Source organism: Ailuropoda melanoleuca, chromosome 4, assembly GCF_002007445.2.
Source record: "Ailuropoda melanoleuca isolate Jingjing chromosome 4, ASM200744v2, whole genome shotgun sequence".
Lineage (NCBI taxonomy): Eukaryota > Metazoa > Chordata > Mammalia > Carnivora > Ursidae > Ailuropoda > Ailuropoda melanoleuca.
The window spans coordinates 120516184-120538163 of NC_048221.1; the positions used below are offsets into that span (position 1 = coordinate 120516184).

Sequence of the window (21980 nt, forward strand, 5' to 3'; positions counted from 1 at the left end):
TTACCCCAACATATATTTAATGATTCTTCCCTCTCCTTTCCAGTGGCTTTGCTCCAGTGGAGCCACCTTTTCACTAGACCCTGCTGACTTTTACGATACAATTGAGTTTTCTGTAGTCTACGAAACCGGAAGACTACAGGAAGTTATAAGCCTGGTTCTATTAAATCTTATTGACCCAACAAGTTCAAAGGCTTTACAATTCTCCCAAAACCCAGTAACAAAGAACTTTCTGCTCTACCCTTTTCTTAAATTAACAGTATCTCCAGTCTGCAACCATATTGTTCCCCAAAAAAGCAAAACAAAACAAAAAACACCTGACTCTTCTTGCTTAGCAAGTGTTCCCCTCTCCTACCGTATTATTCTTCACACCCAATCAATCTTCCATTCTGCCTTCAAAAATGTGTGTGGTGGACTCTGAACTCTGCTCTGCCAGCGAATGCCCTGGTTCACTCCCTCGCCACCTCTTGCTTAGAGTATGGAAACTGTCCTTAATTAGTCTCCTTACATTCTTTGACCCAGTCACCTCTCCAGAACTGAAACTTGATCGTATTACTTGATCGTATTACTCATTTGATTAAGATTTTTCTACAGGTCCCACTGCCCATGTGATGAAGTCACTCTCCCAGCTGAGAATTCACAATCTTTCCTCTGTTCTCTCTCAGCAATTTCTGCAAAATNTCAATCTTCCATTCTGCCTTCAAAAATGTGTGTGGTGGACTCTGAACTCTGCTCTGCCAGCGAATGCCCTGGTTCACTCCCTCGCCACCTCTTGCTTAGAGTATGGAAACTGTCCTTAATTAGTCTCCTTACATTCTTTGACCCAGTCACCTCTCCAGAACTGAAACTTGATCGTATTACTCATTTGATTAAGATTTTTCTACAGGTCCCACTGCCCATGTGATGAAGTCACTCTCTCAGCTGAGAATTCACAATCTTTCCTCTGTTCTCTCTCAGCAATTTCTGCAAAATTCTGGTCTGACCCCTGGACACCCATGCACTCTCACTCATTCTGACTCTCCACTGCTAACTTCTTTGGCTGGAAGCACTTTCTCCTTTACCCTGCAGTCAGCTCCTTTCCTATCGTGGCCAGGGCCACCCCAACAAAACCAACTGTTTCCTTGTATGTGTTCCCACAGCTCTCTGTACCCACCACAACTGTATTTGAGTTTTTTTCAGACTGCATTAGTTAATTATTTATTTGTCTCATTAACTGGTCAACAAACTTCTGGACCTGGGACTTCTCCCTGGACTTCCTGAAGGATAAGGTCAGGAACTTATCTTTACAAGCCAAAGACTTGGCAGGGCAATTCCATGAAGGCTCAAAGGATAAATGAATGTCCTAGTCACTTTTATTCATATCTTTTTTTTCTATAAATAGACTTGAATACTTTATTTTTTTTTTTAAGATTTTATTTATTTATTTGACAGAGATAGAGACAGCCAGTGAGAGAGGGAACACAAGCAGGGGGAGTGGGAGAGGAAGAAGCAGGCTCATAGCGGAGGAGCCTGACGTGGGGCTCGATCCCACAACGCCGGGATGACGCCCTGAGCCGAAGGCAGACGCTTAACCACTGTGCCACCCAGGCGCCCCNCAATTCCATGAAGGCTCAAAGGATAAATGAATGTCCTAGTCACTTTTATTCATATCTTTTTTTTCTATAAATAGACTTGAATACTTTATACAAATACATCAAAGCAATGAACCTAAGTTTTCTTTCAAAAACCACCCAGCAAGTTATTTTTTTGAGAGTTTAATAAAAACTAAAACCTCGGTTAATTATTGGTTTGTGCTTCCTGCTAGGAATTAATCAACTCTTTGTTTTGAAATAATTTTTTTTAAAAAAGGGCATCAAAAGTAGGATGAATATACCACTTAACCAAAGTAACCGCAGTCATCACCATATAAATCACTACTGGATGCCAACAGAATGAAACATGGTTATTAGTTACACAATACAACCAAAGGATCACAAACAAAATACTTCACTGAAAAATGTGTTGCTATATATCCCCTTAACACATAACAAATCTATATGATATAAGAAGATGGTATGCACGGTGGTTAAGAACACAGTTGTTCGATTTGGTGCCTCAGTTTCCTCATCAGTAAAACAAAGATGAGTAAGTACTCACATCACAAAGTTGCTAGGTGACTGAGTATGCACACACAATGTCCTTAGCTGAGTAACCACATGGTAAGAAATGTCAACTGTTACCCCTATATTTTTCACTTTTGTAAGCCCTTTCATATATTTCATATCTTGGTTTTTTTTTCCCCCTCGCAGAAATACAATGAGATCGTTTGGACAAGAAATGCTTTGCCCATTATAGAGGTAAGATACTAACAAAGAGATTATATGATTTCCCTAACATATTTTAAATGGCAGAGCAGGAACTAGAAACCACAGCTACCCCAGCCCCAGGCCAAACTGACCAAATCTCCAGGTAGCAGTCTGGAAGAAAGTCTTTTGGGTTTCCTCCAACTGTTTCCTCTTGGTGGGGAGCAGCAGCCAGCCTAAACACCTGGTGGGGGCAAATGAACGAACCCATTTGGTCTGATTAAAAGGTAGGAGAAGCCTCACTTTCACAATGCCTGACACACAGTGGGCACTCTAAAGACAGCAACTACTGATAACTGAAACACAAAGTGCTACTGAGCTTTCTCAATGACAGAACAAGGCACTCCACAAAATCAAGCCTGCTATCAAATAAAAAGTCACTTGATATTATGTTTAGCTGTCACGAAGTACAATGTGGCAACAGAAACTTTTTAAAGAATAAAACTTATAAAATAGATAATTTTTTTACTATCAAAAATCGTTTTGCAAAAAGGACTTTCATTAAGACACTTTTTTTTTTTTTTAAAGATTTTATTTATTTATTTGACAGAGATAGAGACAGCCAGCGAGAGAGGGAACACAAGCAGGAGGAATGGGAGAGGAAGAAGCAGGCTCACAGCAGAGGAGCCTGATGTGGGGCTCGATCCCATAACGCCCTGAGCTGAAGGCAGACGCCCAACCGCCGTGCCACCCAGGTGCCCCTCATTAAGACACTTTTTGAAAACTAATTATATTTCACGACATATCCTTGCCCAGATAAGCAACATGAATAGACAATATTTCATCCCAGAAAGGCCCTCACCATACTTTTCCCTGCGTCCCTAGGCTTAAACGGAATACCAGTCCGCAGCCTTTATCTACAGCCACGTGCGCACAAATAGTTAATGAGCTTCGAAGGCAGAGGCAATATTCCGGGGAACCCATCTGAAGCGGGTTAAGTACAAGGAAGAAAAACGTCTCTAAAACACTCAAGTGCCCTTTTTATTTTTTCTCTTCAGTGAGCAGGTAGAAGCTAAGATACACCTTAACAATCAGACTCGACATCAGTTCCTGGCTGGGGCCTACCTTTCCTTTCATGACACTGCCACCCTGGCACCTAGGGGCAGGCATTTGGTGCCTGAAAGATACACAGATTAGGGCTCGAGAGCCCACGTCCAAGCCTCGCACGTGGCGGACACTTTGGGACATTTTGCACATGTTATTTAACAGTGGCAGAAACAGAGCTATGCTCGGGGCGAGGCAGCTCCCGGACCCGTCCAAGTCTGGAGCGGCAAGGCCCTGACACTTAACTGTAACACCGACCGGGCACCTGGCCTGCCTAGTCCTGCAGCCGCCTAGCCCTCGCCGAGCTGCCCCGCGCTGTCCCGCAGCCCCCCGACGCCTCCGCCTGCCTCAGAATCGCTTCCCCGCGCCTCCCCTCACCTGAGTCGGCCACGCCGCCACCTGCGTCCAGCCCCCAATTCCTGGTCAAGTGACCGTTACCGGGGCCTCAGCCCGGGGGGGCCCGCGGCTCAGGGGTAAGTGTCGGTGGGGCCGCTCTCCCGCCGCCAACTCGGGGATCCCCCGGCCGCCGCCGCCATTTTACCGGCGCGTAACCCCCCACCTGACAGTTCCGGCCTCCCACCTGTGACCAGTAGAGGACGTCGCGCGTCCCCGTGGGAGTCGCGTGGACGAGCTGGAGAATCCGCGGGGGTCACAACCTCCGAGCAGAACCCGCCGCTAATTCATCCCAAAGCGGGGAGGCGTCCGGCCCGTCGCCCTAGTAATGCGTCCCGGCAGGCTCCATCCTGATTGGCTGCGAGCGCCGTGACGCGACGGCGTCCCCGGTTGCGTGGGAAGCCCGGGTCCCCGGCGCCCCGCCCCTGCTCCCCTGCCGGGGGCACCCCGAACGCCCGCAGTCGAGGGCTCCCTTAAAGGGACCACGCTCAGTTCCTCGTCCGGCCTCGGGGAGAGCCGNTTGACAGAGATAGAGACAGCCAGTGAGAGAGGGAACACAAGCAGGGGGAGTGGGAGAGGAAGAAGCAGGCTCATAGCGGAGGAGCCTGACGTGGGGCTCGATCCCACAACGCCGGGATGACGCCCTGAGCCGAAGGCAGACGCTTAACCACTGTGCCACCCAGGCGCCCCATAGACTTGAATACTTTATACAAATACATCAAAGCAATGAACCTAAGTTTTCTTTCAAAAACCACCCAGCAAGTTATTTTTTTGAGAGTTTAATAAAAACTAAAACCTCGGTTAATTATTGGTTTGCGCTTCCTGCTAGGAATTAATCAACTCTTTGTTTTGAAATAATTTTTTTTAAAAAAGGGCATCAAAAGTAGGATGAATATACCACTTAACCAAAGTAACCGCAGTCATCACCATATAAATCACTACTGGATGCCAACAGAATGAAACATGGTTATTAGTTACACAATACAACCAAAGGATCACAAACAAAATACTTCACTGAAAAATGTGTTGCTATATATCCCCTTAACACATAACAAATCTATATGATATAAGAAGATGGTATGCACGGTGGTTAAGAACACAGTTGTTCGATTTGGTGCCTCAGTTTCCTCATCAGTAAAACAAAGATGAGTAAGTACTCACATCACAAAGTTGCTAGGTGACTGAGTATGCACACACAATGTCCTTAGCTGAGTAACCACATGGTAAGAAATGTCAACTGTTACCCCTATATTTTTCACTTTTGTAAGCCCTTTCATATATTTCATATCTTGGTTTTTTTTTCCCCCTCGCAGAAATACAATGAGATCGTTTGGACAAGAAATGCTTTGCCCATTATAGAGGTAAGATACTAACAAAGAGATTATATGATTTCCCTAACATATTTTAAATGGCAGAGCAGGAACTAGAAACCACAGCTACCCCAGCCCCAGGCCAAACTGACCAAATCTCCAGGTAGCAGTCTGGAAGAAAGTCTTTTGGGTTTCCTCCAACTGTTTCCTCTTGGTGGGGAGCAGCAGCCAGCCTAAACACCTGGTGGGGGCAAATGAACGAACCCATTTGGTCTGATTAAAAGGTAGGAGAAGCCTCACTTTCACAATGCCTGACACACAGTGGGCACTCTAAAGACAGCAACTACTGATAACTGAAACACAAAGTGCTACTGAGCTTTCTCAATGACAGAACAAGGCACTCCACAAAATCAAGCCTGCTATCAAATAAAAAGTCACTTGATATTATGCTTAGCTGTCACGAAGTACAATGTGGCAACAGAAACTTTTTAAAGAATAAAACTTATAAAATAATTTTTTTGCTATCAAAAATCGTTTTGCCAAAAGGACTTTCATTAAGACACTTTTTGAAAACTAATTATATTTCACGACATATCCTTGCCCAGATAAGCAACATGAATAGACAATATTTCATCCCAGAAAGGCCCTCACCATACTTTTCCCTGCGTCCCTAGGCTTAAACGGAATACCAGTCCGCAGCCTTTATCTACAGCCACGTGCGCACAAATAGTTAATGAGCTTCGAAGGCAGAGGCAATATTCCGGGGAACCCATCTGAAGCGGGTTAAGTACAAGGAAGAAAAACGTCTCTAAAACACTCAAGTGCCCTTTTTATTTTTTCTCTTCAGTGAGCAGGTAGAAGCTAAGATACACCTTAACAATCAGACTCGACATCAGTTCCTGGCTGGGGCCTACCTTTCCTTTCATGACACTGCCACCCTGGCACCTAGGGGCAGGCATTTGGTGCCTGAAAGATACACAGATTAGGGCTCGAGAGCCCACGTCCAAGCCTCGCACGTGGCGGACACTTTGGGACATTTTGCACATGTTATTTAACAGTGGCAGAAACAGAGCTATGCTCGGGGCGAGGCAGCTCCCGGACCCGTCCAAGTCTGGAGCGGCAAGGCCCTGACACTTAACTGTAACACCGACCGGGCACCTGGCCTGCCTAGTCCTGCAGCCGCCTAGCCCTCGCCGAGCTGCCCCGCGCTGTCCCGCAGCCCCCCGACGCCTCCGCCTGCCTCAGAATCGCTTCCCCGCGCCTCCCCTCACCTGAGTCGGCCACGCCGCCACCTGCGTCCAGCCCCCAATTCCTGGTCAAGTGACCGTTACCGGGGCCTCAGCCCGGGGGGGCCCGCGGCTCAGGGGTAAGTGTCGGTGGGGCCGCTCTCCCGCCGCCAACTCGGGGATCCCCCGGCCGCCGCCGCCATTTTACCGGCGCGTAACCCCCCACCTGACAGTTCCGGCCTCCCACCTGTGACCAGTACAGGACGTCGCGCGTCCCCGTGGGAGTCGCGTGGACGAGCTGGAGAATCCGCGGGGGTCACAACCTCCGAGCAGAACCCGCCGCTAATTCATCCCAAAGCGGGGAGGCGTCCGGCCCGTCGCCCTAGTAATGCGTCCCGGCAGGCTCCATCCTGATTGGCTGCGAGCGCCGTGACGCGACGGCGTCCCCGGTTGCGTGGGAAGCCCGGGTCCCCGGCGCCCCGCCCCTGCTCCCCTGCCGGGGGCACCCCGAACGCCCGCAGTCGAGGGCTCCCTTAAAGGGACCACGCTCAGTTCCTCGTCCGGCCTTGGGGAGAGCCGGGCGGTGTAGGGGCGAGAAACAATAGCCACAAGAACCCCCGGGGGCATTGTCCCAGGGAGCTTAATCGTTCTGCCGAAACTTAAGAGCTTCAGAGTGGAAAACAGAAATCTGGGGAATTTAATTTATAAACCTAATTTATAGCGCGATCCCCAGGCAAATCAGTAGTAGAACCAGTTCTAGAACTTAGGTTCCTGATGAGCATACCACGTTCTCCCTAGCAGGCACAGTATTTCCCCACTCTAGAGAAATTTCCCTCCTCTGAGCACCCACATCCCTTACATCACACCCCTTGTGAAAGGAGTTCATTGGTGTAGGAAAGACGTTAGGGTTCGAAGCCAACTGCCAAGAAAGAATTCTTGAGATGTCTTTGGTGAAGAAAGGTGATTTTATTAAAGCATGGGGACAGGACCCAGGCAGAAAGAGCTACAATGGGGTCGTGAGGGGTGGTGATTATATACCTATAAATTGGGAGGGGCGTTAGGAATAGGGTAAATCTCTAAGGAATTTTGGAAATAAGGTTTCCAGGACCTTGAGGGGACTAGCTATTGTTAGGAAAAGGTCATTTATTGCCATCTAATAAAACCTTATTTGGGAGACCCTTCAGATATATATGGGCGGGCCATATGCTTGGGGGATGATTGCCAACAGGTATTTTAGGGGGGTTACAGATAAAGGAAATGTCTAAAGGCATTTTTATATACTAACTAGACTTACAGGATCCTGGGGGTCAGGCTAAGATTGCCTTTTACCCTTAGCAAAGTATTAATATCAAGGCAGTTGAGTCCCTAGAGGAATGTCACTCTGCCAGTTTCAAGGACTTGCCAATAGGCTGTAGGTTGTAAGGAAATTTAGTAATTTTTCTTCTGCCTTTGTTTCCCATATTATTCATCATTTTCTACTGTGGGGTATCTGCCCCCTAACCTACTAGATTCTAAACCTCCTTAATGGTGGGGACTGTGGTTAAACCTCTTTTCATTCCTTTTTTTTTTTTTTTTTAAGATTTTAATTATTTGTTTGACAGAGAGACAACCAGCGAGAGAGGGAACACAAGCAGGGGAAGTGGGAGAGGAAGATGCAGACTCCCAGCAGAGCAGCCTGATGTGGGACTCGATCCCAGAACCCTGGGATCATGCCCTGAGCCCCAAAGGCAGATAGATGCCCAACGACTGAGTCACCCAGGCACCCCAACCTCTTTTCATTTCCTGTACTACTAGGCCTTCCTCCTGCTGGCCTTCAACAAAGATTCACAGAGTAAAAAATCTTAATAAACATCGCCACTTATCACACACATAGTCACTCGTAAGTCATTTACACATGTTTATGTATTTTATTCATTTATTCAACAAGGCTTGGGGCTTTAAGAGACGGTTCCTGTCCTCATAAGATTTATAGCGTAATAATAATGGACATCTAGATTTGGGATGCATATCTTCAATACACCTAAATTATCCCCCCAATTTCTTTGTGAATCATAAGTTCCTGAGCTCCTTTCCTAAATCAGCTTCACAGACTCTCCAATTTTGTTCAGAAATATTGTAATATGTTAGATGTGCTAAAATTGCAGCAGAAAATGATGATAAACAGCAGAGGGAAATACCAACGCAAAACCCAGCTCTGCCAATTATCTCTATAATCTAAGGCCTCATTTCTATCTTTAAAATAAATTTGCTAGGGGCGCCTGGGTGGCGCAGTCGTTAAGCGTCTGCCTTCAGCTCAGGGCGTGATCCCGGCGTTCTGGGATGGAGCCCCACATCAGGCTCCTCTGCTGGAAGCCTGCTTCTTCCTCTCCCACTCCCCATGCTTGTGTTCTCTCTCTCGCTGGCTGTCTCTCTGTCAAATAAATAAATAAAATCTTTAAAATAAATAAATAAATAAAAATTAAAAAATAAAATGTTTGCTAGAATAAAAGATACCAATTTTTTTTCCCCACTCCTACAGGTTTTTAAGTTTCTTGGTGTCAGAGACCAGGGGAAAAACCCTGAAGGCACTAGAGCTGGGTTTTGAAAGCAAGGACTATGTAAATAGTTTATCTTTGCATCTCTGGAACTCCTAGAACTGAAGAACAGAACTCTATGTATTTGAATACAGCATGTGTTGCATAAAGGTTAACTGACTTGAGTGAATCAGCTGGGTTTTGTTTTTGGTTTTTTGTTTTGTTGGGGTTTTTTTCACTATTTCACCTTCTAGCCTTTGGCCTTTCTTGGGGGTGAAGGTGGAACCTAAAGGAAAGGATAGAAACTGGAATCTGAGGGTATTCACTCTTTTTTACCCAAAATACTTCTGACATCCACCACATTTGTGAGCTTTCCAGACCAATCAACTCTCCAGTGCTCTGTGGACGCCAACGGGGTGTCCTTCAATATAACTCAATTCAATACTAACTCCTCGTAGTGTGGACCCCAAAGGTTAAGGGTTCAGTCCCACAAGACTGCTCCCCCACTTCAGACACCAATCAAAAGTTGGGGCCTCCAGTACCTCTGACCATCCAACTATTAACTAGGGGTTCCCACAGCCCCCCCCCCCCCCCCCCTGTGTTCCCTTTCATTGGCTAGAACAGTTCACAGGACTCAAGAGAAATACTGTACTTACATTTTCTGGTTTATTGTACAGGAGACAAGCTCAGGAAGAGCCAAATGGAAGAGATGCATAGGGCAAGGTATGGGTTGTGGACACCGACCCAGAAGCTCTCAGAATCCCACTGTTTAGGGTTTCTTAATGGAGATCTCATTATGTAAGTATGATTGATTAAGTCTTTGGTCATTGATGATTAGCTCCACCTCCAGCCCCTCTCCCCATCCTGGAGGTAGAACGGTTAGGTTCCAACCCTCTAATCACATGATTGGTTTTGGGGGGGGACAAGCCCCCACCCTCTAGGAGTCAATCATTAGCATAAACTCTTGTAAAAAGGGGCTTGTTGGGGTGACTGGGGTCACTCAGTTGGTTGGGCATCTGCCTTCAGCTCAGGTCATGATCCGGGGGTCTTGGGATGGAGCCCCACATCAGGCTCCCTGCTCAGTGAGGAATCTGCTTCTCCTTCCCCTNTGCTGTCTGGCTCTATCTCTTAAAAAGGGGAGGGGGCTTGTTGTGAATGGCAAAAGACCCTCCTATCCCCAATTCTTCAACAAAATACTACGGTATTAGAAGCTCTGTGCAAGGAAAGGGGACAAAGACCAACTATACGGTTACTAGATCACAATATTACAGAGGGTATAAGGAAAAAGACTGAAGGACAAATCCAAGGAGCACAGGATTAAAGCACCCTGGCTCAGTCGCACTAAGGACAGTATAAGACTTGAGGCCAAACCATCTCCTTGCAATTTTGGTAAATTTGTGCTACTGTCATCCAGGAAATTAGGGGACCCCCGCCTTCCAATAAGTGGACTCCTACAGCATACTGTGACCTTCTGAACATTTCCTGTAGCGTGTATCCGCCAACAGAACTTTCCACACTGACCATTCTTGCATTGTGTGCTCAACTCACTGTTCAAAATACATGAACTTTTCATACAGTTGGGCATCGCTGATCATAAACTTTACAAGTTAGGTAAATACCAAGGAAGAAGAAAGTTCAAATCGTAGAGAGGCACTTCTGTTCTACCTCAAGATAACCCTATTAATAACTTATTACTCTTGGTAAAGAAGGTCCTGCACTAGGAAGGAGGTCCACTAGGCTAACACCGTTCTTGAACCCCAAGCCCTGATGGAATTATAGTTTTCTTAGATTCTCCCCATATAGTTTTCCTAAAATGAATCTTGTCACCGATCCTGCCCCCAGAAAAGAACATGTAAGTAATATAGAGAAAGCTCAAATGCCAGCTTCTTTCATTTACTAGTCACGTGGCCTTAGGTCATGCAATCTCTCTGACTTCAAGTGCGTTCATCTGTAAAATAGAATAATCTTTCCCTTTAGAATTGTCATAAAGGAAAGAGAGAATTTATCCAACAGCAAGCTCTTGTCTTGTATCTCACCTCTAACTGCAATTCCTCCAGCACCAAGGATTAAAGCTACCCATGGGCTTGGAAGCCAAAGAAGTCTTCATTTCTTTTTCATTTTTTTATTTTTTAAAGATTCTATTTATTTATTCGACAGAGATAGAGACAGCCAGCGAGAGAGGGAACACAAGCAGGGGGAGTGGGAGAGGAAGAAGCAGGCTCCCAGCGGAGGAGCCTGATGCAGGGCTCCATCCCAGAACGCTGGATCACGCCCTGAGCCGAAGGCAGATGCTTAACCTCTGTGACACCCAGGCGCCCCTTTTTTTTTCATTTTTTAAAAAAGATTTTATTTTATTTATTTGTCCGAGAAAGAGAGAAGGCACAAGCAGGGGGAAATGACAGGCAGAGGGAGAAGTAGGCTCCCCACTGAGCAAGGTGCCTAATGCAGGACTCAATTCCAGGGTCCTGGGATCATGCCCTGAGCCGAAGGCGGACGCTTAGTGGACTGAGCCACCCAGGTGCTCCAAGAAATCTTAATTTAAATTCCATTTCTTATACTTGGTAAACTGAAAATTTGGTTAAGTCACTTACGTTCCTTGGGCCTGTTTCTTACCTGCTAGGGTTGGCTGTTGGTGCTTATTTCATAGGCTTGTTGAACACATTGAATGAAATAGAAACTCCCTGCCACTTACTGAGTATTCTCAGTGTGCCCCTCATGCACATCATTTAATCCTCAAAATGATGAAGGATAGTCGGAAGAAAGGCAGGCAGGGACAAGGGCCCCCAGCCCTAAGAGGAAACCACCCTTAAAAGGATTTTACACCACCCTGGAAGGAGCCTTCCACCCTTTCCCACCTGATAGGTAGATGACAAAAACATGATTGGGTGACAGGCACAGGGAGGGTTAATCACATTGAAATAGCCTGCCAACAAGCCCATAAAAACCCCTAGATTTAAACACCAAATCAGCAACTCTCTCAGGTCCCCTTCCTCTTTTGGATCTTCCGTACTATCGTTCAAAATCTTTGCTGTGCCGCCCACCACTCTGTCTGGTCTACCTCTTCATTCTTCAAAGCGGCAGGACCAAGAACAGCAGGCACGGAAGGAAAAGAAACCCTGAGACAAAAACACCCGTTTGATGGGCGGGGATGATGAAACTCAGGATGGTTAAGCCCCTTGCCCAGGGGCTCCCAGCCAGTGGGGGCGGAGTCGAGGATTTGAGTGCCGTGTGTCTTGACGCTGACACCCTTATTCCTAACCCTTGTGCCCAGCTGTACTGAACGTTCTTTGGGGATAATTATCATATCATTCAAAGGTCCTGCCAATTTGCACTGACTCCCTTAGGTCTCCACCCCAGTCTTTCAAGCTTGCTCCTTCCAGGCCCCTGACCAGCCAGCTCAGCTATTTGCTGCTGCCTTGTCCCTGTACATCCTCCGGAGCCAGTTCTCCCCAGCATAAGTGACTAGGAACACAGGCCTCGGCTGTGCCCATTGGGAGGATTACTCTCGCCCTGAGTGGGTCTGCAGAGGAGTAGCAGTCCATTTTCCTCTTGCATCCATAGACCAAGCCTACCAGCCTTCAATTGCTCAGGGTTTTCCTCCTCTGTAATCTGATCAGGGGAACTTCTCAGGCATGAAGGAAGAGGCATTGGTGCAACGGTAGGAGGAGAAATGAGGATCCGGGCCATCTGTTCCTGCAGCTTACGTGCGTCCTCTGGGCCTGCTCCTATTCAATTTCGGATGGACTACTTCCATTTTTAAAGACTGCTGCTAGGCCCCCACTTAAGAGCTGGTGGATCTGATGTTGCCCAATTCATGATGGACAGTTGGGGTTGTGTAGTCGTTTGCCCCATGGTCTGATGCTCAGACTCTGTCCGGGCTCCGTAGCATGCCAGGAGATGCTTTCTAAATATACGTGGCTCTCGGGGCACCTGGGTGCCTCAGTCGGTTAAATGTCTGCCTTCCGTTCAGGTCATGATCTCAGGATCCTGGGATTGAGCCCTGCATTGGGCTCCCTGCTCAGGAGGGAGTCTGCTTCTCCCTCTGCCTCTGCCCCTCCCCCTTGCTCATAACACCTGCTGGCTACACTCGTGCTCTCTCAAACAAATAAATAAAATATTTTAAAAAATAAATACGTTGGGGTGCCTGGGTGGCACAGCGGTTAAGTGTCTGCCTTCGGCTCAGGGCGTGATCCCGGTGTTCTGGGATCGAGCCCCACATCAGGCTCCTCCACTATGAGCCTGCTTCTTCCTCTCCCACTTTCCCTGCTTGTGTTCCCTCTCTCGCTGGCTGTCTCTATCTCTGTCGAATAAATAAAATCTTAAAAAAAATAAATAAATAAAATAAAAAATAAATACGTGATAAATAAATATACGTGGCTCTCTCCTGCAGCTGGCATGGCCGCACTCTAGAAACTCGGGGGCTGCACCGTGGTTCTGCTTCTGGGTCTCGCCAGAGGTCCACATGGTCTTAACTCTACCTCAGATGCCTCTACTTTCATGAGATGTGTCGGGCGCTATGGCCCAAGTGACACGGCTGCTTGCACTGTGGGCTAGACATTCTGCTGAGTCCTTTCTTGATCTGAGCCCTACTTAAAATGAGCCACCTTCCACAATCTGAAGAGACCTACCAAGTAGTTACGCTTCTTTCTTAGTGGCAGAAGGTACACAGTGCAGTAAGTTGTCCTTGACTTTGGAGGAAATGTCCTGATGTGCCCCAGACCAGTGGACCACTTCACTCTTCAAATAAGGTCTATACTTCAGACAATAGTATTTTGTCAAAATTATTTTCTTTGTTTTCATATATGTTCTACACTGATGTAAGGTATTAACATGAGGACAAGGTGAGTTAAAGGCATAGAGAAGGTTTAGTTCTCCCTTTGCATTTCTCCTATGAGACTAAAGTTATGTCAAAAAAAATTTTTAATGTTATTTTAATTTTTCATCAATATAGCAGGCTTCGGAATTTTTCTGGGGTTTATCCACTCTCTGGAATTTATGTGCCTCATCAAGGCATCCAAAACAGTTGCATTTCTGCACATCAGATTTGACTAGCACAATATTTCAATATGATAGACCAATGCGGTAGTGTGTAGAATGGCCAGATGGTCCAGGTCTCTTTGGAATATATTATGACAGAAAACAGAAAAACGAACAGAACCCTAGAGCAAGATCATCAAAGTGTAATATTAGGGGTGCCTGGGGGGCTCAGTGGGTTGAGCATCTGGCTTTGGCTCAGGTCATGATCCTGGGATGGAGCCCTGCGCCAGTCTCCCTGCTCAGCCAGGCTTCTTGCTCAGTGGGGAGTCTGCTTCTCCCTCTCCTTGGCCCCCCTCCCCCCTCAAATAAATAAATAAAATCTTTTAAAAGAAAGTGTGATATTGTCTGTCCCATATAAATGTCATTTTTCCCTGAATGTGATACCATTTTTGTTTATTTTCTTTGTTCGGAGAGGGGGAGCAGTACCAGGGGCTTCGTTTGGCTATTCCTGCCACAATAGCTCCTACTGTGTGGGTTAAGAACCAACACGAGGGTTGTGTCAACTGCTAAGTATGTCCATTCCGATTATACATTCAGAAATCAGGGAAATGATCACCAGGTTGGTAAGTGGACCCAGTGGACCCACTGTGAGACAGACCTGAGAGGAGACTTCATCTATTATCTGATGCCAATATGCCCCAACTTTAACAGGGGGCCCATGATGGTGCTTTGGACCCCTGGGTATGCCCATCAACTTGGACCCCAAATCCAGCATCTCTCAAAAGTTCAGAGTATTCCTCTTTCCCCAGTCGAAGGTTATCCAGGGAATGAGCATCAATCACTTCAGAGGAGGACTGAAGAAATGTGAATATACTTGCTGTGCTGTTCTAGGTCTTTCCTCATGGACACCCAGCCTCTCTCAGTCCATGTGCTCTAGGTCTGAGAACAGGCTTAGTTCTTGAAACCAGACAAGAGACCATGACTTGTCATTGCAGTGAGATTGACCCCAGCCATCCACTCATGCTTTCTTAATCTTCTCTGATTAAATATTGATCAGTACGCTTTCTTGCTACTCATCTACTCCTTGTCCTTAGACATACTGTATTCTCTTATTCATCTCCATAGATCAGCTCAGCCTCCCTGGCTGCCACAGGGGTCTCTGCTATTCTAGGATCCTGTTATCTCCATTGTACTAGGGGATCCTTTTCTGCAACAGCATCTTTCACCACCAGCCCTGGTCTACAGAATTCAGACACCACTGAGCTTCACAATGATGCTGGTGCCCCCTCTGGAGCATTTGCTATTTGACCTCAAGCATAAGCATTTGACCTGAATAGCCATCCAGGCCCTCTTGAAGAACATAGTCAGCTCAAAGGTTTTCTGGTGTTATTTGGTCGATGTATTTTAGCACACTTACTTCCCAAGGCTTTTTGATTCCTGTGTCTGCCTTCTGCCATGATAGTTCTGCCATCTCTATTTAATTTTTTGAAAATATTTTATTTATTTATTTGACAGAGAGAGAGCACAAACAGGGGGAGTGGTAGGCAGAGGGAGAGGGAGAAGCAGGCTCCCCGCCAAGCAGGGAGCCTGATGCAAGGCTGGATCCCAGGACCCTGGGACCATGACCTGAGTTGAAGGCAGATGCTTAACCAACTGAGCCACCCAGGCACCCCTCTACTTTATTTAATGTGGTTGTTACTTTCCCCAGTTTCCAAGAATCATCCCAGCAGTGTATTAGAACTGGTTCCAAGAGCTCTTGCCGTGGTATTAAATACTGTCATGGGAATGTGCCTCTTATTAGCAAATTTCCCTAAACCAGCTTTATATTCCACGTCCCTTAATCCAATACACCCATGATCCACATCTAGGCATATTCCCCCCCCCCCGCCCCCGTGAGTAGGTCCTGCTGCCCCTGTGGCATACCGTCTTTCCTCTCCTTTATAGCCCCAGAACCTCCCTCAGCAGATCAGGGTGAGATCTGACCCCTTTTAAGTGAGGGTGGCCTCTACATTCCAAAAGGGAGAGAGGCCCACTTCTACAGGTATAGATGGTTCAGGGAATCTGAGGGTTCAAGGTTCTCAAGTGCATCTACTCAGATATCCCAGCCCTAGGTCTCAAGGTTCCTCTTTTCCCCCAGTTTCATTGAAATATAACTGACATGTGAGGTTGTGTAAATTTAGGATGTGCATGATGATCTGATATGCACATATATTGTGAAATGCTTACCACAGTACGGTTAGTTGACACATCTATCACCTTAATGAGTTACCTTTTTGTATGTGCGTGTGGTATTCTGGAGCATGAATTATACCACAAGATTATTCAACCTTGAGACAAGGCGGCCAGCCACTTGTATTCCTGTATCAGTCAGTGATTGACCGCAGGCTGCCTGACGGTGGAGGGTGCATAACAAGCTGGGCAAGGCGGCTCCTATTTGGCTGAGGGGAATCCTTCCAGAAACGGGGAAGCTGTGAGCCATTAGGAATCAATGCTTACTGCAGCAGAGGGATGGGTGACCTGTCTGGGACAGGCACCAACAGCATTCACTACAGATACAACATGACAGCTAAGTCAATGTTAGTATTTCATTTCATTTATTTCATTATTTCATTTCATTTCATTTCATTTATTTCATTATTTCATTTCATTTCATTTCATTTCATTTCATTTCATTTCATTATGTAGGCTCCATGTCCCATGTGGAGCCCAATGTGGGGCTTGAACTCACCACCCTGAGATCAAGACCTGAGTTGAGATCAAGAGTCAAGATTCAACTGACTGAGCCACCCAGGCACCCCAATGTTAGCTTTTTAAAAGAATACATATATGATCACGCATGTCTAGAATATCGGGGAACCCACTGCAGTAGTTGCCTCTGGAAAGAAGAATTGAACACCATTAAACTGACACATCAATGTATTGCCTTTTGTACTGTCTGAATTTTTTTTTTTAAGATTTTATTTATTTATTTGACACAGAGAGAGAGAGCCAGCGAGAGAGGGAACACAAGCAGGGGGAGTGGGAGAGGAAGAAGCAGGCTCCCAGCGGAGGAGCCTGATGTGGGACTCGATCCCAGAATGCTGGGATCATGCCCTGAGCTGAAGGCAGACGCTTAACGACTGCGCCACCCAGGCGCCCCTGTACTGTCTGAATTTTAACCAGATGTATGTATTACCATTTTAATTCGGGAAGGGAAAAATTAAAAGCCCCTTCAATGTGCCTATAAGATTAGGACACACTATGAAGCTGCTGTACTACCCAGAAGGGTAGTTTCCCCAAGTTTCAGCGCCCTTCCTGAACCCTACACCAGAATATCACAGCTGATGATATTGTATCAGCTCATGAGCCGTTGATTCGATAGTCACATTTAATAGGGCGCTCTCTGCAACGCTCAGGGAAACACTGTGACAAGCAGGAAATCCCAAGTCCTCGTTCTTGCTGTACTTTGGTTATTTGGGGGGTACTCTCTATGCCCATGTAATCGCTCCCTCCGCTTCAAAATGGGGTAGTAATGAGGTAGAATATGTACTCAATAACAGGTCTCAGAAAGAGGCAAGGAAGCCGCTGCCAGGCAATCTGGACTAACCCTCCGGTAACAAGTGGAAGGAACACACAGCCCAATGCTGGCAGAGGCCACAGGACCCAACAGGAGCTGAGCGCTGCCCATTTCTTACAGCTCGGTTTCCCTGTTTGCAAAAATCCCTGTGGTTGAGACTTAGCGGACTCTTCGTTACCCAGCAATATTCTGGAATTCAAAAGCTATTTGAAAGCAAAGGTTCTGACTTGCTGAGAAGGCACTGTGTCTTAGGAAGTTCAGGAGTCTCAGGGCTGGAATGAGTGGCTTGGAAGATGCAATACATTGATGTTAGCACAAACCAGTGGTGGAATCCAATTCTGATGGTTGTCTTTCTGCTGCTCTAGCTCCAAAAGGGGGTGTGTGGGAATCCCCCTACTGCACACACATCCACTTTTTGCTGACTTCTCCAGCTTGCCTCTCCTGGATCCCTGGCCCTTTGTCTCTGGTGGAGTTCAGCGAATGGGAAGCACTGACAGGAGTCTGCAGGGTGGACTGAGAAAAAGATCAAGGCATTGTTTCCCTGGGCTCCCTCCCTGTGGGTCTGTGGGCTTTATACTCCACCCAAGGCCACAGCTCCTCTCCTACAGCTCAGCTCTCACTGAGTCCTGGGACCCCTTCCCTCCTCCTCTCCCTTCAGGATGTGTGGCCTGCCTGATCTATCATAGCTGTCCCTGGGGTGCTTCATCATCCTCTATTAGTCTCCCTTAATTTCACCTTTATAGTAATCCCTTTAACTCTCTCCAATCATCCCTTCTGAACATTCCATTTGTTTCTTGCCAATACCCTACCTGATACATCAATGGACCAAAATTTCGCTTAGGCTAAAAAGATTAAAATGCCAGAAAGTAAAGTTAAAACCCTGGTGATGAATCACTCACCCAACGCAGACATAAACATTTGTCTTCCTGCTTTTTAACAAAACCCCTCTGGTATCAGGAAGAAATGCTTTCAGCCATACGTAACAGCAAACTCAATTTACAATGGCTTAAACCACTTGGGTATTTATTACTAATTACTCAAAGGATAGATGTAGGCTGTCTCAGAATTGGTTTTATAACTCAAGGAGGACAGCGAAGACCCTGGTTGTTATCATCCTTCTGCTTTGCCTTCCTTAGCTTGTTGGTTTTAAATGTTCATGCCTGTTGCCTCATAGCCACGAAATGGTTGCCACCAGTACAGGCATCAAACGCAGGAAACAGTAAACAGAGGAAAAGGTGTTCTCCTTATTGATGAGGGAACAGAAGGCAAGCTGAGGACAAAGCAGAAACTGACGCCCTGCAACCTCCCCCCCACCCCGCCATGGGATGTATGTGACATTCCTCAGGCATTCCTGGCTGCCCTAAAGGACAAAGAAATAGTTAACCTATAGATACCACAATCCTGCAAGACTTAAGTCTCGCTCAGTTTTACAAATGTCTTTAGCAGTTTACAAGAACCAAGCATTTCTATCAATAACCTACCTTCCGGAAGGGAACAATTAAATGTCTTTATAATCTGCAGGCTCCAGGAAGTTCCCAACCATCTTCATGTTAACACCTTGCTAGAGGGCAAAACCACCTTGACCACGGCAAAGCCTCAGGTATCTTGTGAATCTTCTTTAACATATGAAAGTATTTCCTCAACCTCCCTTTTTCCTTACCTCCCCCAACCCCATGGTATAATAACAGCCACCCCTCACAACCCCAGTGCAGCCACTCTTTCTGCCCACGGGTCCTGTCCCCGTGCTTTAATAAACCACCAATTTTGCACCAAAGACGCCTCAAGAATTCTTTCTTGGTCGTCGGCTCCAGACTCCACCCCACTGAACCTCGCAAGTATTCCGTGTCCTCATCGCTTATGAGGCTTAATCTTTTTATCCCAGAAGAAAAATCCACTCCAGAAACATCCCATGTCCTTGATCGTCTCATTGGCCAGAACTTAGTCACATGGCCACCTCTATTTGTAAGGAGTGTGGGAAGGCAAGCATCCAACTTTTCCAGAATCTACAGGGGGAGGTGACAAAAGAAAGGGGGGTTGCGAATCAAAATTGAGTAAACAACCAACACTTTATCACATTCTATGCTGCCAGTGAACCCCTCAGCCCAACTGTCCCTCTCTGAGAAGTTACTTATGCTGTGTCTTAGTAAGCAATGTCTGTTACCTCTTCCCTACTGTTTCTCTAAATGGTAATGAACTTTAAGGCCCAACTCCAAATCCTTCAGCATCTATTCATAACCTCCATTGAATTGCCCTGGCGTCTACATAATCTGTCTGGGATGGCCATCCAGAAAACTGTACTAACTGTATTTTCTTAATTTCTGTATTCTTGCTGCTCTGGGGCCGGGGCCTCATTCCTGGAGAGAGCTGACTACGTGCCTGCGAGCCTGCCTTTCATATGTAAACTAACCCATCCAGAGCACAGCCCCCACCCCACCCCCACCGCCCCCTACATCTCTTCTCTCCGCTCTTCTCTTCTAGGCCAATTTCCCTGCCCCAATCACTGCAAGGCCCCTACCAGACAACTTGGGACATCCCCTCTCCCCAGAGCCTGCTGAAATTACTCAAACTAACCAATCCTAAACCGGCTTACTCAGCCCTGCCTGTCCCTTCCCATGGAAACCACAGTAAAGGCTTTGCCCACGTTGTCTTCCCATTGCTTCACCTCCTGACCAAACCCCGTGCTTCCCCTATAGCCTCTGGGCTGGGCAGTGTCTCCTCCTCTCGGGAACTGGGAATCACAGTTTTTTCAATGGCAGTCTTATGTGTTGACCCCATCTTACCTGAATAATAATAAAAGGTATATTTTTTAATGAGTTTTTTTTTCTTTAAAGATTTTATTTATTCATTTCTTTGAGAGAAACAAAACCCTTCTCCATAATCTACTCCCCTTGGTGGTTTCCTACCTATTGTCCTTTCTATGCCGGGACCAGCTCTGTAGGGTTCTTGTTCCAGGACTACAATTGGTCACGTCTTACTGTCCTTCCCGAGAACAGGCACACGTTTTCCATGGTCTTCCGACCAGAGCCCCGACCAGACAGACCATCTTTCCCTGCTGATGTTGCCACTGCCGGGAAGTATAATTTAGGGTAGGCCAAGGACCACGTGCTTTCAGCGTTGAGGAGAAAGACACAAGGGGCATTATAGGAAAAGAACGCCATGCCATCTGCTACACACTAAATTATTTCATTTTACTATAACCCCAGAAATAATATATTGTTCTCATTTTACAGATGTAAAAATGAGACCAGTGTACAAGTTTCCTACCACTGCTGTAACAAATTATCATACATGTGGTGGCTTGAAACAGCACGGATTTATACTCTTACAGGTGTAGAGGTCAGAAGTCCAAAATCAGTTTCACTGGGCTATCGCCCAGGTGTTGGCAGTGCCCGTCCCTCCTGGAGGCTCTGAGGGGAGAACCCGCTTCCCTGCCTGTTTCAGCTTCAAGAGGCCATTGGCACTATTGGGTATATGGCCCTGTCTTCCATCTTCAAACGTACCACTTACTGATCTCCACTCTCCACATCTCATCACCTTCTCCTATTACTATGGAAACACAGTAAAATGTCCCTCTGCCTCCCTTTCGCTTTTCTCCTTTTTAATTGAGTGTAGTTGACACATAATGTTACATTAGTCAGTTGCGACATAGTGATTCCACAAGTGTGTACGTTATGCTGTGCTCACCCCAAGAGTGGCTGCCATCTGTCACCACACAACGCTATTACGGTATCATCGACTCTATTCCCTGTGCTGCGCCTCTCATCCCCGTGACTTATGCATTCCATAACTGGAAGATGTACCTCCCTCTCCCCTTCACCCCTGCCTCCGTCTTATAAGGACACTTGCGATTACATTTAAGGCCCACCCAAATAATCCTGGATAATATTCCCATGTCAAAATTTGTAATTTAATTATAATTGCAAAATCTCTTTTGCCATCTAAGGAGACATTCACAGGTTACAGAAATGAGGACTGCATGGTTTTGAGGGCAATTATTCAGCCTATCACACCGGATTTCACTAAGCTGGAATCATAGTGTCAGCATTCCTGCATGCTGCAAAGACTGCAGGCTTCTGGAAGGTCTAGTGGGGAATCCATCTCCCTGCCTTTTCCAGCTTCCAAAGGTCATTTGCACTCCTTGGCTTGCGGCTGCTTCCTCCTTCTTCAAAGCCAGCAGTGAAGCATCTTCAAATCTCTCACTGACTCCAACCCTGCTTCCTTCATCACTTCCCCTTCTTTGACCTGACCCTCCTCCCTCCCTCCCTCTTTCCCTTATAAGGACCCTTGTGATTACACTGGGCCCAGGAAGACCTCACCTGCAAAGTCCCTTTACCATATAAGGTAACATAGTCACACTTAGGGGTTTAAGACCTGGGCGTCTTTGTCTTTGTTGCAGCAATTATTTCTGCCTCCCCCACTCCGGCTGAAAGCAGTTCAGTGGTTGCTGGGGACAGGGGTGGAGAGGAACAGAAAGGAGGGCCTACAAAGGAGCAGGAGAAAACTTTTGGGCATGACGTTTCTGATCATCATGATTGGGTGATGGTTTCATGGGTATACAAAAATGTCAAAACTTACCAGATTCTATGCTTTCAAAAATATGTGCAGCGTGCTCTACGTCAATT

General features: G+C 46.5%; 1 protein-coding gene across 10 annotated transcripts in view; it reads right to left on the bottom strand.

Annotated features, from left to right (window-relative positions):
• LCLAT1 (lysocardiolipin acyltransferase 1) overlaps positions 1–6713 on the bottom strand; it is a 194221-nt gene extending 187508 nt beyond the window's left edge. For 2 of the 10 annotated variants that reach the window (XM_034659697.1, XM_034659687.1), the window contains exon 1: positions 6560–6713. The gene's annotated coding sequence lies outside the window, so the exon portion shown is untranslated. Of the gene's footprint in view, positions 1–2434; positions 2524–3761; positions 4118–6538 lie in introns of those variants that run through there. The other 8 variants (XM_034659695.1, XM_034659686.1, XM_034659696.1 and 5 more) reach the window with 6 other exon arrangements.
• Between the last annotated feature and the right edge of the window lie 15267 nt (positions 6714–21980).